Source organism: Antechinus flavipes, chromosome 1 (assembly GCF_016432865.1).
Source record: "Antechinus flavipes isolate AdamAnt ecotype Samford, QLD, Australia chromosome 1, AdamAnt_v2, whole genome shotgun sequence".
NCBI lineage: Eukaryota > Metazoa > Chordata > Mammalia > Dasyuromorphia > Dasyuridae > Antechinus > Antechinus flavipes.
The window spans coordinates 207,521,359-207,535,657 of record NC_067398.1 but is presented as its reverse complement, the minus strand read 5'-3'; the positions used below and the strand labels follow the sequence as shown (position 1 = coordinate 207,535,657).

Here is a 14,299-nt window from a genome sequence, read left to right as displayed (position 1 = left end):
TGAGGAGAAGACAGAGGAGAACAGGAGAAGATTCAGGGAAGCATGTGTCATAAACTAAACAAACTGTAATGTTAGAAGATGAACTGGGAAAAGGAAAAGAGGCAAAAGGTAAGAGAAAAAAGTATAAAAGAAAAGGATGGGAGAAATAAAAAATTAATGATCATACTTTTGAATGTGAATGGGATAAATCCATACAATGCAAGAGGATAGCAGTGTGGTTTGCAGAATCTAATAATACATTCACAATGTATTAGCTAAGAAGCAAAACCCAAGTCTTCTGTAGATCTCTTAGTCTTGTGTTTTTTCCTCATAAAATGAGGAACTCAAATAAATTTGTAGTTCAGAGGACTATCCCCCATTTCCCTAAAATATCTAAAGAATAAAATATATTTTCTTTTTATTTCAGCTAAAACATTCCAAATGAAATTAAAACGTTTAAGTTTTTTAAAAAACAAAACAAACATTTTGCATTCCCTGTATTCTACTGACAAGTGTTAAGACCTCTAATTTAATTAATTATACATAAATATTTGCATGTAATTAAAATAAGAGGATGGGCTGGAACAAAATATATTATATTTCAGCTGAAGTTAAGAAAGGTTTCTCTGACAAGGCAACAGCAAAAAAAAAAAAAAGACTTCATTAAGGAATAAATTATAAATTATGAAATGTACCATGGATAATGAATTATTATCACTATGTAACATATATACATACAATAATATAAGATCTAAATATGTAAGAGAAGAATCAAAATGTCTTTCAGAAAGAAATTCTGAGCAAAATAATAAAAACAGGAGATCATAATGATCCTCTTTCAGTGTCAAGCAAATTCCAATTTTTAAAATAAGCAAGAAAAAATTTAAGGAACTGAATAAAAGTTTAGAAATGTTAAATATGATAAAATTCTGATGATTATTATGAAGGAATAAAAAGGAATGTATGCAATTCTCAATTGCGCATGACACCTTTACAAAAAGTGATCTTGTATTAAGACATAAAAACTTCTCAAAAAGCAGAAAAGCTAAATTATCAAATATATCTTTTACTGACTCTAAGGAAATAATGTTATTTTTAAAAAGAGATTGAAAAAAGAGCTATTTAAAAGATAAACAGGAGATTAACAAACTTAATCCTTTACTTGTTTGTGGAAATATGTATAGAAGAATTGCATATGTTTAACATATATTGGATTACTTGCCATCTAGGGGAGGGAGTGAGGGAAGGAAGGGAAAAAAATTTGGAACACAAGACTTTGCAAGAGTGAATGCTGAAAATTATTTATGCATATGTTTTGAAAATAAAAAGCTTTAATAATGATAAAAAAATGAAATTCAATTTTTTAAAAAAGTTGTATACTGATTCAACTATTCTAGAGAGCAATTTGGAATTATGATCTAAGGGTTAGAAAACCTTGCATACCTTTTGATCAAACAGTATCATTACTAGGTCTGTATCACAAAGATATTTAAAAAAAAAAAAACAAAGAAGAAAAGGACCTATATATACAAAAATATTTATAGTAGTTCTTTTACTAAGGTAAAGGATTAAAATTTGAGGGAGTGTCCATCAACTGAGGTAGGGCAGAAAAAAGTTGTTATATATGATTGTGATGGAATACTATTGTGTTATGAAAAATTATGAACAGAATGTGCTTAAAAAAAAAAAACTTGGAAAGACTTACATGAAGTGATGTAAAGTAAAATAGCAGAACCCACAATACTGTACACAGTAATAACAATATTGTATGATGATCTGTGAATAATTTAGCTATTTTCAGCAGTAAAACAATCCAAGACAATTTTGAAGCATTTATGATTAAAGGTATCCAACACCAGAGAAAGAACTGGTGGATCCTGAATGCAGATTGAAGAAGATTTTTTAAATTTATTTTATTTTTCTTGTTCTTTTTTTTTTTTGCCTGTTTCTCACACACTCAACGTGATATACGTGGAAATGTGTTTTGTATAATACATATACACACTAAGTCAAATTGCTTGCCTTCTCAATGAAGGGGAAGGAAGAGAGAGAATTTGAGACTCAAGTTTTTTCCCCTCAATATTGTCATTTAACTCAATTTTATTTTTCCAATTACATGTAAAGATATTTTCAACATTTATTTTTATACCTATATTGAAATATGATGACAACTCTGAGATATCACTACACACCTGTCAGATTGGCTAGAATGACAGGGAAAGATAATGGGGAATGTTGGAGGGGATGTGGGAAAACAGGGACACTGATACATTGTTGGTGGAATTGTGAACACATCCAGCCATTCTGGAGAGCAATTTGGAACTATGCTCAAAAAGTTATCAAACTGTGCATACCCTTTGATCCAGCAGTATTTCTACTGGGCTTATACGCCAAAGAGATACTAAAGAAGGGAAAGGGACCTGTATGTGCCAAAATGTTTGTGGCAGCCCTGTTTGTAGTGGCTAGAAACTGGAAAATGAAAGGATGTCCATCAATTGGAGAACAGTTGAGTAAATTGTGGTATATGAACGTTATGGAATATTATTGTTCTGTAAGGAATGACCAGCAGGATGAATACAGAGAGGACTGGCAAGACTTACATGAACTGATGCTGAGTGAAATGAGCAGAACCAGGAGATCATTATATACCTCAACAACGATACTGTTTGAGGATGTATTCTGATGGAAGTGGATCTCTTCGATAAAGAGAGCCTTAATTGATCAAAGATGGACAGAAGCAGCTACACCCAGAGAAAGAACACTGGGAAATGAATGTGAACTATTTGCATTTTTGTTTTTCTTCCCGGGTTATTTATACCTTCTGAATTCAATTCTCCCTGTGCAACAAGAAAACTGTTCGGTTCTGCAACATATATTGTATCTAGGATATACTGTAACCTATTTAACATGTAAAGGACTGCTTGCCATCTGGGGGAAAGGGTGGAGGGAGGGAGGGGAAAAATCGGAACAGAAGTGAATGCAAGGGATAATGCTGTAAAAAATTACCCTGGCATGCGTTCTATCAATAAAAAGTTATTTAAAAAAAAAAAAGAAAGAAACATGATAACCACACCCTTGACAGAGAGGTGTTGCAAATTGAGTCATAATTTGGACATTATCAATGTTGGAATAACTTTTGTTTGACTATGCCTATTTGTTATAAGGGTTCTATTTTTCTCTTTTTTCCAATTGGGGGAAATAGGATAGAAAAAAAATGAATTTTCCTTCACTGAAAAAAAGGTAATTTAAAAATAGATCTAAATTATCAGAAAAATATGAAATTGTCATGGGGAGGCTGTGCCAATATAATAAAAATGACAATACTACCTAAATTAATTTACTTATTGAATGTCATATCAATCTATTGATCAAGGGATTACTTTACAGAGAAATAGCTAAGACTATCAAGGGAAACAGTGAGAAAAAAAAAAAAAAAGTGAAAAGCAAAGTGATCTAAGAGTACCAGATCTCAAATTCTATTACAAAGCTTTTTTTGTTACTCAGTGACTCAGTCATGTTTGATTCCTTGTGACCTCATGGGCAACAGCACATCAGTCTTTCTATCTTTCACTATCTCCTGAAATTTGTCCAAGTTTATGTCCTAGTTTATGTTCGTTGCTTTAATGATAGCATCTGTCCATCTTATCCTCTGCTTTCCTTTTTTCCTCTGCCTCATGAAACTCATTTGTAACTGGTTAAAAAATAAAGATGTTGATCAGTGGAACTGATTAAAGATAGAACATAAAGAAAAAAAAAAAAAACCCAACAGTAGCCTAAGGGTTGATAAACACAAAGATCCTAGCTACAAGGAAAAGAATTCACTAATTCAACACAAAACTGCTAGGTAAACTAGTAGAAACTAGATCCATACTTGTACCTCACATTAGACAGATAGATATTAGTGTATAGATAGCTATCTTCATATATTATATGATATCATTCTATACCTGGTTTCTGCCTGATTGCTTTCTATACCATCATATTACTGTGTTGGTTTTCTTCTCTATGTTATGTAACTAATCTGTTTTACTTCTCTATTTCTCAACTCATAATAAATCATGATGGTTACTGCTTTGTTATAGAATATAAAACTCCATTTGTAATATTTATCTTAATAGATCAATCAACCAATCAACAAATCTTTACTAGTATCTATCTTTTTCTCACGGTGAAAAACTCCAAAACTTATAAAAATGAATTAGAGAAACAAGAAAGGAAATACATTTCACAAATATGACCATGGAAGAATTTCTAAATAAGGGATGGGAAAGATCACAGAAAATAAAATGAATGATTCCAATAAAATTAAAATGTTTACACAAACAAAATCAGTGCAGTTAAAATTAGAAGGGATTGCTTTTTATAATTTTTTCCACTAAGTTTCTCTGATAAAGGTTTCATATCCAATATATGAGGAATTGGTTCAAATATATAACATGGAATTCTCCAACATTTAAGTGGTAAAAGATTATAAATAGGCAATACTTAAAAGGAAGAAATTGAAGTTATCAATAACTATATGGAAAAAATGCTTCAAAATTACTAATAATAAGGGAAATGCAAACAAAAAAATCCTTAGATTCCACTTCAGATTGACAAAGACAATATAAGAGGAAAATGAAGATTATTGTAAGGGCTCAGGAAAGATAAGTATACTCACTTATTTTGAGAATCTGATATAATTTCTTTTCTCTTTTGAGGCTAACCTTATTGAGAAGATTAATGTTGATAATTGATTTCTTCCTTTCTCTAGCCTTCTAAACTCTATCATCAGGCTTTCAAAGTTATCATTTAACTGAAATTGTTCTCTCCAAAGTTACAAAAGATTTTTTAATTTCCAAGTTTAGTGGTCTTTTCTAATTTTAAAGAATTATGTTTTATCTTTTTTAACGTCTCCCTTATCTCCATCTCATCAGTCCCCAGTTGAGAGCAAAAGAAAAATAAAACTTCTATTACAAACATAGAAAGTCAAGCAAACATATCTAACATATATAGGACTGCTTGCCATCTAGGGGAGGGGGTGGAGGGAGGGAGGGGAAAAATCAGAACAGAAAAGAGTGCAAGGGATAATGTTGTAAAAAAAATTATCCTGGCAGGTATTCTGTCAATATAAAGTTATTATAAAATAAAATAAAATAAAATAAAATAAAATAAAATAAAAAATGGAAAAAAAAAAAAGAAAGTCAAGCAAAATAAATTATGTTGGCCATGTTTAAAAAAAAAAAAAAAGTCTCATTCTGCACTGAGTCCTTAACTTTTCTATCAGAAAATGGATTGAATATTTCATCACTAGTCATCTGAAATCAGACCTGGTCACTGTGATTATTGTTCTTATTTCTTATTTCTTTCAAAGTTGTTTTTCTTTAAAACATTGTTGTCATGAAATAAATTGTTTTCCTGGTTATTTACTTCATTCTGTTCATATGAACCTTTCCCCGTTTCTATGAAGCTATCCTTGTCATCATTTCTTATAGCACAATAGTATTCTACTATGTATCTTGTTCAACCATTCTTCCATTTATGGGAACCCATAAGATTCCCATTCTTTGACATCTCAAAAAAAAAAAAGCCTAATTTTTCAGACAGAGATTGTTTTGTTTAGGAATAATCCTTCCTTTGAACTTTTATTTTTTCTTTTCTCTTCTCACTCCTACTTTCCATGCTGAGTAAAATTTATTTCTGCATCCAATACTTGTGTGTGCATTTGCATTCTTAACTTCTCTGACCAGTTCACATAAAAGAGAGATTTGAGTGTCAACTACTTCCCCTTGATTTCTACTCTAAATGTTTATTTAGGTACATTGATTATGTGAGATTATGTGAGATAATTTTCACTAAACTTCTTTCCCTTTGTCCTGCTCCCCAGTGTATTCCTTTTCTCCTTGATTTTCCATTCAAGACATAATATAACTACTCTTAAGTCTTATCTAATTTAACTTCCTTTGTGATTTGTGATGTTGAAAACATTCAAAAATTCTTATAGAATCCCACCACAACTGAATATAAGCAATATTCATGTTTAATCCCTTATTTGCCTTTTCACAGTTCTCTTAACACCAATATTTGAACTTTAAAGTTTGTTATACAACTTTGATTTTTTTTAAAATCAAGAATACTTGAAAATCCTATTTCAGTAAGGGTGTACTTTCCCCCCTGTAGCATTATACTCAATTTTTCTGGATAAGTTATTTTTTGGCTGCAAGTCCCTAAAATTTGCTTTCTAGAATATAATATTTCAACCTCTCCACTTTTTTTATGTAGTGACTGTAGTTCCTTGGTATTTCAATTCTTACTTTCTGGCTACTTATAGTATTGCCTTAGGAAGTCTGAATTTTGGTTATAATATTCCTGGGAATTTTTATTTCAAGGTTTCTTTCAAGAAGTAACCAGTGGATCCTTTTCCATTTCTATAATGTTCCTTGGTGATATGAAATTTGGGCACTTTTCTTAAAGATTTTTTGAAATATTAGCTAGATTCTTGTTTTTGGTAACAGTATTCAGAGAGTAGAAAGAAGACTCTTAAATTTTTCTTCTCGATTTGTTTTCCGTATCAGTTGTTTTGCTATAAGATATTTTATGTTTTCTTCTATTTATTCCTGAGACTTGATTTTGTTTTGATAGTTCTTGTTGTCCAATACAGACTTTGGCTTCTACTTGGTCCAATCTAATTTTCAGGGAGTTTGTTGCTTAGGCAAGGTTTTGTTCTTCTTGTGCCAAGCTGTTAATTTTCTAATTTTTTTTCCATAGCTCTCATTTCTTTTCCATTTCCCCCTAGCATTCTACTTCACTTATAAACAGTATTTTTTAGCTCTTTTTGGCAGCTATAGTGCATAGAACACTGGCCTGGAATTCAGAAAGATTCATCTTCCTGAGTTCAAACTGGCCTCAGACACTAGATATTGCATGACTTTGGGCAAGTTATTTGCCTCAGTTTCCTCATCTTTAAAATGAGTTGGAGAAGGAAATGGTAAATCACTTCAGTATCTTTGCCAAAAAAATCCTCTAAGTGGCATCATGAAGAGCTACATTCAATGTACTTATTTACCTTAATCTCTAGTATGAAAAAAGTAATGGGAATGAAGGAAATAAGTATTTATTAAACTTCTATTATTTGCTGGACACTGTGTTAAATCTTGTCTTGACAATTTTATTTATTTAATTTTCTTATATTTCTCTTGTTTAAAGGATTTGTAAATCAAATATTCTCCTCTCTCCACCCTTTTCTGGAAGAAAATCTTTTGTTAGTTTTGAAATATGTTTTTTTTTTCATTTGCCAATTAAATTCCTTTGTTTTTATCTAATATTTCTTTTAGGTACAGAATAACTGTCAGTTTCATGAACTACCATACTTAGTAAGTGAAGGTATTTCTCCTATAATGCTTCTTACTGAAATTATGAAATTTAATTACTATATATCCTGGATCTTCAAACATGGTGTTTTTAGACTGTTTTTGATTTTGTTATTGCTAAAAGTAACCTACAGTTTCAATTGTTCAATCAGTACTTTGTTGTTCAAGTTCAAAGATTCTACGCAGTTTAATGAAAACAAAGTAACTTTTCTTACCTCCTATGTTTCCTAATACATCCCTACCTTCTTCCACTCTCAGAATTATCCCTTATAACAAAAAAGTAAGAAAAGAAATAGAATTTAGCAAAATTTAATAAACATATCAAACAAATGCTATTTTATTTGCAGTTTTCCAATTCAGTTATTTGTTTCTACAAAGAAGGAATGGGGGGAATTTCTATCTTTTTTTTTTTAAGATCAAATTTGGTCCTAAGCCTTTTCATAGTTTTGTTTTTTTACTGGTTTTGTTTTTGTTGTACTTTCAAAGACTTGTGTAAAATGGGTGTATTTGTGTAAAATTGTGTACTTGCAATAAATAACTGTGAAAAAAAGAAGGGGATATTAGCAAGTACCTCAATAGAGATGGATCAATAATTATTTGCTAAATAAACCACAATGTGCCAAGCGCTGAGCTGATTGCATAAATTGCAAAGAAAGGCAAAAAGATAGTCCCTACCTTCAAGAAAGTCATAATTTAAGAAGGTGAAAACATGTAAATAACTCAAGTAGAAATAATCAACAGAGATGGGCACAATCTTCCTGTAAAATGTAGAATTTTAGCTGAATGTGAAGACTGACAGTATTAAAGCTACAGTCATCAAGAAGGATGAGGACTAAAAAAGGCCATTAGGTCTGGCAATTAAAGAAATCATTAGGAACTTTATAGAATAATTTTCACTGAAAGATGAAGACAGAAACCAGACTAGTGAAAGTTAAGAAGAAAATAGGAAGAAACAAAATGGAGATACTTGTGGAGATGACCTTCTCAAGTGGTTAGCCACAAAGCGGGGAGTGAGTTAAGGCATGAGAGAGAGTGGAGAGGGGTAGATTACAGTTTTTTGAGGATAAAGGATATATAAGCAGGTTTGTGATAGTAGGAAAATATCTAGTATACATGGAGAGATTGAACTTAAGTGAGAGTGAGGATAAAAGAGAGAGCAATCTGCTGGAGAAGATGCACAAGATCACTAGTGTGTGTAAGAGGGATTTGCATTTATCTACTCATCCTTTCTAATAACAGCACAGCAATATTCCATTACATTTATGATGTACTTACTTAGTATATTATAACTTACTTAGAAATCATCCAATTAATGAGCATCTATACTATTTCAGTTCTTTCCTACTAAAGAAAGGAATGCTATATTTTGGTATAAATATTGAACTTTTCTTTTTATTGTTGATATATACATATATAGATGGATATATATAGATGGATATATTCCAAACAATGGGACCTCTGGATAACAAGAATAATAGTTACTTTTTGAGAACAATTCCAAATTGTTTTACAAAGTAGTTGGCCACAGTGCTATATGATGATCAATTCTGATGGACGTGGCCATCTTCAATAATGTGATGAACCAAATCAGTTCCAATACAGTAGTAATGAATTGAACCAGCTACACCCAGTGAAAGAATTCTGGAACATGACTATGAACCACTACATAGAATTCCCAATCCCTCTATTTTTGTCTGCCTGCATTTTTAATTTCCTTCACAGGTTAATTGTACATTATTTCAAAGTCTGATTCTTTCTATACAGCAAAATAACTGTATGGACATGTATACATATATTGTATTTAATTTATACTTCAACAAATTTAACATGTATTGGTCAACCTGCCATCCGGGGGAGGATGTGGGGGGAAGGAGGGGAAAAATTGGAACAAAAGGTTTTGCAATCATCAATGCTGCAAAATTACCCATGCATATATCTTGTAAATAAAAAGCTATAAAAAAAAAGTAGTTGGCCAAATTCATAGCTCTACATTAACACATATCTATCTTTCCATAATCCCTCCATTATTTATTTTTGTTAACTTTTGCTTATTTTTCGAGTAGTGACATGGAACTTTATTTCATATGGTTTATAAGTTTTAAAAATAATAACTTAAAATTTTGAAAACTTTTAGATATCAATATTAGGGAAAAGGTTATGGTCTTATATGTTTTTATTAGTTCCTATATGTTGGATAACAAATTTTATCAGAGTTTCTTGATGCAAAAATTTTTCTAATAGAGTACTTTTCTTTCTTATCATAGTTGTGTTAATTTGGTGAAAAGCTTTTTAAATTCATGCAAATGAAATTATCTATTTTTCGATAACCACAGTCCCTATTTTGCTGAAAAATCCATTCTTCTTACTTGTAGCTATGAACTAATTATATTTTGTTTATCCCAACATTTTGCTGTATTATATTCACATGTTATATGCATCCATGTTGAGGCTACTATGGTATTATGATACAAGATGTTATTCCAACCAAATCTCTAGGTATTAATTAACATATGATTTCTTGATACAGCATATTTTTTGGGCAAGTATGATCTTTAAATTACCTCTGTACAACCTGTCTTCAAGGTCACATATAAGATATACACACACACACACATACACACACACACACACATATATATATATATACGTATGTATACATACACACATATAAGTCTACATATAGATATTTATGTATATGTATAATTCTTGTACTTATAATTTGTTACTTCCTCATTCTCATGCCAAATGTTTTTCCATTCTGTATTTTGTGTTTCAAGTTCAAGTGAACAGCTAGCTAATATGGTATCTCAGGATTTGCAAAGAACTTTATGCATTATCTTATTTGATTCTCATGCAACCCTATAAAGGCAGTTATTATTATTATTATTATTATTATTCACTTTTTACAGGTGAGGAAAATTAAGCTAATAAAAGTTAAATGATCAAACAATGAATGTCTAAGATGATATTTGAATTCATGTCTTCCTCACTCCATTCCACTCACACCTAACTGCCCCCACAATCTCTCTTTCAGAATATCTATTTTGGAGATATGGAGAATTCACTGAATTTTAAGGTAGAGCTCTTACTAATTTTCTTGATAATACTATGCAAATTGTATTAACTTTAGGACTATTGGGGAGTATATTGTTCTTTTGGAACTTCTCTTTTGGAAGTTCACAATAGTCTTTTTCTTTGAGGAATTTGAGTTCATTTTTCTTCATAATATAATACTTGTTCACTGTTTGTGCTTTTCTTTCTATGCATTTCTCTTTTCATTTAGCTATTTATAAAGCAATTTTAAATTCAGGCTTTCTCCCTTGGAACACTGATTATTCTTCTCATATTCTCTGATGTTATATAGTTTTCTTCTTTTTGCTGATACACAGATACCCCTGAGGCTGTCAAATCTGGCACAGGCCCCTAACCAGTGTAAGCTCTAGTGGTAACTGGACTAGCCTCAGATGGACTTCCAGTTCGATTTTCCCCATCCTTAGAAAATTTGCTTTATACCTATTGTGCCCCACATTCTTGCTAGCTTCTTCCCCATTTAGTCTTTTTTTCCTTTGAGTGGCTGTGAATTATCAGTGTGTGCTATCACAAGAAAAAAGAGGAGGGATTTAACAAGTGTCAATATGATGTAAGTACAGATAAGCACCCCCTTCCTCTACAAAGACTTCAAAACCAAATTTGAGAGATGACTTGTGATGATTATGCTCAGGATGGGTTAGGATTTAGGGACCAAAGGGCCCTTTTTAAGTATTTAAAGTCTTTGAAGTCATACCATGAGTCTTTGTTAGCAGTCTTTTCTTTCCTTATCTCGTGCATTCAACTTTGTTTACTCGGTACCTACAGCATAATTCCTTTTTTTGGTTTGCAAAAAACAGCTGCTCCAAGATTTTACTAATGACATATTCAAGAACAAAGTTTTCAAAAGCAAAAACTAAAACTATTAATAAATGGAAAAGTTCAAAATTAATTGTAATCAGATATTAAAGATAAAATACAAAGAATCATCTCAGACTTGTTAAATTAAAAAAAAAAAAAAGCCCAAAGATCAAAAACATAGATCTAGATTTGGAAGGGACCTATAAAACCATCCTTTTTACAGATCAGGTAGTTGAGGCCCAGGGAGCTTTTATTGGACTTGCCTAAAATAGACAGCTAGGTAAACAGTGGATAGAATGCTAGGCCTGGAGCAAGGAACTTGAGTTCAAATTTGTCCTGAGATTAGCTGTATGTACCTGGGCAACCTGTCTACCCTCAACTATAAAATAGAGATATTAATAGTACCTCTCTTTCAGGTTTATTCTGAGGATCAAGTGAGAAGTAAAACAATGTTTGTAAAGTGCTTATCATATCGCATGTTATTTATCTTCCTCATCCCCCAAGATTATATAGGAAAGAGGTGAGAGATTGAAATATGGAAAAAATTTATGCTAAAGGAACTATGTGAAGATAAATCATTAATTATTATTGATATAGTAAGTTGATCCAAATTATGGAAACCAGATCAGAATCATTTTTTAATTATAATTATTTATAACATGTAATTATATCATATTATTTATATATTGTATATATATATACATATATATATAAAATAAAATTAATTATAAATCATTTATATCCTTTGACCCATAGATCCCACTATTATGCTCATAGCATCACTGTTTGCAATAGCAAATAATGAAGTATATTATTCACACAACAAGTTTGTGATAAAGTTTCTCACACTATTCTGTAGATAGAGTAGATAATTCATAAATGTTTATATGTCCAAACTCAAAGAGTAGTTATTAATGATTTAACATTAACATGGAATGAGATCTCTAGCGGAATACTCCAGGAATCTGTTCTTGGCTCTGTATTACTTAACATTTTTATCAATAATTTGGACAAAAGCATAGACAATATGATCATGAAATTTGAAAGATGACACCAAGCTGGGATGGATAGCTAACACCCTGGATGACAAAGTCAGCAACGATCTTGACAGGTTAAAACATTAAACTGAAATGAAATTCAATAGAGTTAATAGTAAAGTCTTGTCCTTGGGTAAACAAAACAGAACAAAAACTTCACAAATATATGACAGGGAAGGCATGTTTAGGCAGTAGTTGTTCTGACAAAAATCTGGAGATTTTAATATACTGCAACCCAATACTAGTCAGCAGTGTACTTTGATGTAGCAGTGAAAAAAGAATCTAAAATAATCTTGCATAACATTAAATGAGAACCTTTCATCCTGCCTTTTAAAAATATGAATACAGATATTATATCTTTTCAGATTCTTTTTTTCCACAATGATAAACATGCGTACTTCCTTCAACCAATACTTATATGATATGGTTTCATCTGACATGTTATTTACTTACGTTGAGGATAAACTCTCTTAATGTTTGCTTTGCCATTTCCAGTGTAAAGGGTGGTCTTCCTTCACAGAGAAAATGGAAACAGTTAAAAATAGAGTAGTTCTGCTTTCTCTCCATTGTCAATTATTTTCATTCCATCCATCTCAAAGTAAGATCCTATCTTTCCTTTGCTTTTCCCATTTCTTCCAATAAAGTTAAAAAATCCAGCTGAAAAAAACTTTTTGTTGACATAATTTTCCCTCATCTTCCTTAGTTCATTTTACTCAATAGCATTTCTAACACTAGACTTTTACGTTTTACATCTATTTAATGGCCTTGATTCCATCTTTTCCATATTTCTTTTTTTTAAAATCAAAGATCATTTAATCTATCAGTGTCCATGCTAAATCTTTAAGATTAAATTATGGATGAAACGCCAACAGTGAAGAGTGTCTATACTAGACCTCTAATCTCTCACCACCACAAAATTAGGAAATAGAATGTTTAGATATTTCCTATATATATTATTTTGATCAATAAGGAAAGGTCTATCAAAGTAGGTTGTTCAGTAAATACAAGACGACTTATTTATTTAATTGTTGATGAAAAGATAGGTGGGCTTTAGTCCACCTTTGTTCTATATAACCTTTCTTGCTCACTTGCTTAATGTACCATTCCTTCTACTTACCTACTTTTTCCCTACCCCAAACTCAAAAAAAAAAAAAAAATCAAGCACTAAAGACCTAAATAATTGGAGAACTAAAATGGACACAGAGAATATTAATTTTTAACTACTAAGCATAATATTTGCTATAGAAATCTGGCATCTTTTCCTGTTCTTGGGACCTATACTATTTATGATTCTTCCTTATGAGGTATGTATCAATTTAATTTAATAATATTATTTATTTAGGATTACAAAATATTCATATCTGCTCATTGTCAGAGGGTTACTCAATGGATGATGGATTTTATTTTCTTCTTTTGTTTTAGCCATGGCAACTTATGAAATTATCTATTAAATCATGGAAAGGGTTGTAAAATATATTAGTGGAAGAAGTATACAAATAAATAAAATCAATGATTCAAGAAGAATCAATAGGAAATATGAAACATTTGTAATATGGATTAATTATGTGGAGAAAGAACTGCGAGTTTAATTTCCTCAGTTCTTTTTTATTATTTACAAAAAAAGTAAATATTTGGAAAGGAAAAGTATTGGATATTCTCATTAAACAATATAGCCTTTTCAGAAGTTGAGTATTTTGCGTTAAATTGTATTAGCAACATGTGATTGTAATATGATTTGAATTAGGTCTAGCAAGCGAAATTCAGAGTAGAGCACCCTTTGTGAAGTAGAACAGAAAGTCTATTTTTTCTTAAAATGTGCTAACTATTGACAACAACAAAGTGATTCTTTTACTAAATATCTTTTCTTCCACAAGCAATAACTTGCAGGGACCATCTGCATTTATTGTTAAAATTTTTTTTTCTAAGAATTTGTCATCTTCTCAAATAATAAATGTTCATAGTAATGTCCAATTTCTCCACCTCTCAGGTCTTTTTCAGGCATCCTCTCTTCTCTATCTTGATTCCTTAGTGCATTAATATTCCACA

At 30.9% G+C, this 14,299-nt stretch overlaps 1 protein-coding gene across 3 annotated transcripts in view; it reads right to left on the bottom strand.

Moving 5' to 3' along the window:
• The window catches only part of CDC42SE2 (CDC42 small effector 2), a 113,808-nt gene that overhangs the window by 17,130 nt on the left and 82,379 nt on the right, over positions 1 to 14,299 (bottom strand). The gene's annotated exons all lie outside the window — the stretch shown is intronic.